Source organism: Limulus polyphemus, unplaced genomic scaffold (assembly GCF_000517525.1).
Source record: "Limulus polyphemus unplaced genomic scaffold, Limulus_polyphemus-2.1.2 Scaffold16111, whole genome shotgun sequence".
NCBI classification, from domain to species: domain Eukaryota; kingdom Metazoa; phylum Arthropoda; class Merostomata; order Xiphosura; family Limulidae; genus Limulus; species Limulus polyphemus.
In genome coordinates, this window is record NW_013681721.1 from 1 (window position 1) to 3,356 (window position 3,356).

General features: G+C 31.1%; 1 long non-coding RNA gene across 1 annotated transcript; it reads left to right on the forward strand.

The window, feature by feature from the left end:
* Nucleotides 1-249: 249 nt before the first annotated feature.
* On the forward strand, nucleotides 250-2,380 carry LOC111084298. The gene is made up of 3 exons (XR_002609485.1): nucleotides 250-359; nucleotides 702-933; nucleotides 2,198-2,380. It is a non-coding gene; the product is annotated as an uncharacterized LOC111084298 (long non-coding RNA).
* Nucleotides 2,381-3,356: the final 976 nt, after the last annotated feature.

The following is a 3,356-nucleotide window of genomic DNA, read 5'->3' on the forward strand; positions in this document are numbered from 1 at the left end:
ATGAGTTTAACGTTCAGCAGAAACTTACTTTAGTGATAAACCTTATCGAACCAGCATCATTCTAGCCTATCCTCAGCTAGTAATATTTAACTTCCTATTACAAGGAACTTGGGAACACCTCTTTCTATCCTTGACTGTCCAATCAGAGAACATAGAAATGAAGACAGCTTTTTTACAATTTAACTTCTGCAGGAAACATCGGCTATTGGTGAAACGTTAGAAGTATTCTTGAGATCTACCGAATCCCACCCAAACCGTTTCGTAATCAGATCTCATTGTTAATTATAAATATAAAAGAAACGACTTTGTACAAAGCTGAAAACTTTCCCCTCGGAAATCTAGAGAACATCAACCAAACGGTAAGTTATTTTACACTTATTACGAAAGTTACACCACAAGATATTTTACGTAAACTTAATCCATTATCACATAGAAGATTAGTTTAAGAAACGTCAGTAATATTTAGGATGATGAATATATTTAAGTCTCTTGTCAGAAATATCTTCTACGTATGTAGTTAAAGTGATAAAATAAACGTAGATACGAACTAAAGACTGTAAACAAATGGATAATTTTTGTCTAGTTTTAAAGTACAAGTGTATCTATCTGACATATCTGTTAAAGTAAAAACCGGATTTGTTGTCACTTTGTGTTCATCACTGTAGTATCTTAGTTACTCAGTCTGTTTACTTTATTATTAGACGATGAAAAGGTGGGTTATTTGCGGTGAAGTATGAAAACGACACTTGTTGTAGTTCTTGTCGTCTGCGTGTTGTTGGCTTGTTTCATTCTTCTTGATGTTGAAGGTCAGGGCAGAAGTGGAGGATATCGTGGAGAATATGATGGAGGAATTATTGGTGAATATGATGGAGAATATCGTGACTATGGAAGATATCAGGACTAAAGTAAAACTATAAACGTCAACAGTTTAAGGTAAGGCTGTAGAAACATTAATTGATATAAACTACATTGTTAAAAAACAACAATTCTGCATCACATTAATATTAGTGTGTTTAAAAGTAACATGGTTTTATTATTTATTTACAGAAACTCAGCCGCCATAACAGAGTAATTCTGGGTGGAGGAGCTGTGTCAGCAAGTTTAACATTAGCTGTTTTGTTCTACTTTTATTAGCGTGTGAAGAGAACATCCATCATGTTATATATGATTATACTATACTTAGAACATTAGTTGTTTCTGTTCTACTTTTATTAGCGTGTGAAGAGAGCGTCGAACATCTTATATATGATTCTAGTATACTTAGAACATTAGTTGTTTTGTCCCACTTTTATTAGCGTGTGAAGAGAGCGTCGATCATGTTATATATGATTCTAGTATACTTAGAACATTAGTTGTTTTGTCCCACTTTTATTAGCGTGTGAAGAGAGCGTCGATCATGTTATATATGATTCTAGTATACTTAGAACATTAGTTGTTTTGTCCTACTTTTATTAGCGTGTGAAGAGAACGTCGATCATGTTATATATGATTCAACTATACTTAGAACATTAGTTGTTTTGTCCTACTTTATTAGCGTGTGAAGAGAACGTCGATCATGTTATATATGATTCAACTATACTTAGAACATTAGTTGTTTTGTCCTACTTTTATTAGCGTGTGAAGAGAACGTCGATCATCTTATACATGATTATACTATATTCTGGAATTTTTGTGGAGGTCACGTGCCCTGTGCTCCAATAACATTAATAGATAGTTTAATAAAATATTGTCAACGTAACGTTACAGTATTTTAGAATTAGCTACTTTAAATAACGTAACTTGATAAAGTTTGGTTATGATATTCAGGATATCACAGCCAAAATAATAACGATACCATCACTTTTTATTATATGAACAACAGCTATTAATAAGTTACATCAGTATTTAACTTTATGTATCGTCTTCTGTTGATAATATAGATTTAAACGATTGAACACAAATGTGTCGACCAGCATCTCTGTTAACAATAGTGGAATTTATTAATGTGTTTTAACAATTATGTTCTGTTTGATTATTCCAACAATTAATATTCTTGTTACCTTGGTTATGGTATATTGTAAATAAGAACAGTTGTGGATATTAAAGACTCGTGTAAGCTGTAATAATGTATATACTGTGTTGTATGGTAAGTTATAAGCATTTCGTATTTGTATTAATAACTGTGTTTACACTTTAATTATTTTCTCTTTACATGCAGATAATCAGACCAGGAATTTACAAGCGACTTATCATCTTGGATTATGTATTTTATTAGTAATGTTTACAGAAACTTGTTATATCTGGTGTAGTTTATATTTTGTGAAGTAGAATACTAGACAACCCATAGAATAGTTTTACAATCAATAAACTGTAAGCGAATAAACAGTTGTATACTTCAGTCTGTAATGTTTATAGTTTGGTCAGAGAAAAATACAGAGAAAATAACAATACAAAGTCTAATAAAAATAACATTTCATACCAAGTAGTCAGGTCACAGTAGTAACGTAGAAAAGTAATTCACTTTTGATCGTGCTTACAAATATTAAACATAGATTATTTCTGATAATACCAGTCGAACAGCCTGATGAATAATTTAAACCTTTTTGAAATACGGTCTACTATACACATTACGTCATTTCTACAAACTGGTTTTATAAATATTTTTTCACTCACTCACAAATCACTTAGTTCATAATAAACCTGGTAAATTAAAACAAATAGATCATGTGAAGTGATCTAATCATCAGGAAGTTGTAATATGTGGTGTTTTGTTCTTATGGCGAACAATTTTTCATAAACACGTTGTATTTCAATGTTTTTCTGAATTTACTCAGTTGGTTCTCCTAATGTTACTCCAGCCACAGATAATAATTACAAAAACTATCAAATAAACAATGGTGATGGAGTTTTAGTATCAAATATTAAACTGAAGAAATCTCACCTTAAAACGGAGATTAGCCAGGTTCAAGATTCTGAGTTTGTTATTACGAAATCTTGTAGATAAGTCAGGAACAAATGAAGTTTGTCCTATCTTAAAATGTTTATTAGTTTAAATCTGCAAAGAAACAGTAGCAATGTGTTACAAGTTTATTATTATTAATTATTGTTTTAACAAATACCTTGTTTGTTTGTGTTTGTTTATTGTGTTTCGAGTAAAGCTACTCAAGGATATCTGCGCTCACTCTCCTTAATTTTCCAACTATAGACTAGAAGTAAGACAACTTATCAACACCACGAACCTGTGTTGTGATAGACAATAGAAGTGTTGGTATTTAAACTGAAATCGTTGACAATAAAATATGTCGGTATAGATTGTGTTAACTATTTATAAAACTGTCGTTCAAGAAGATTTTTGTGAACCACTAAGGGTGATAAAT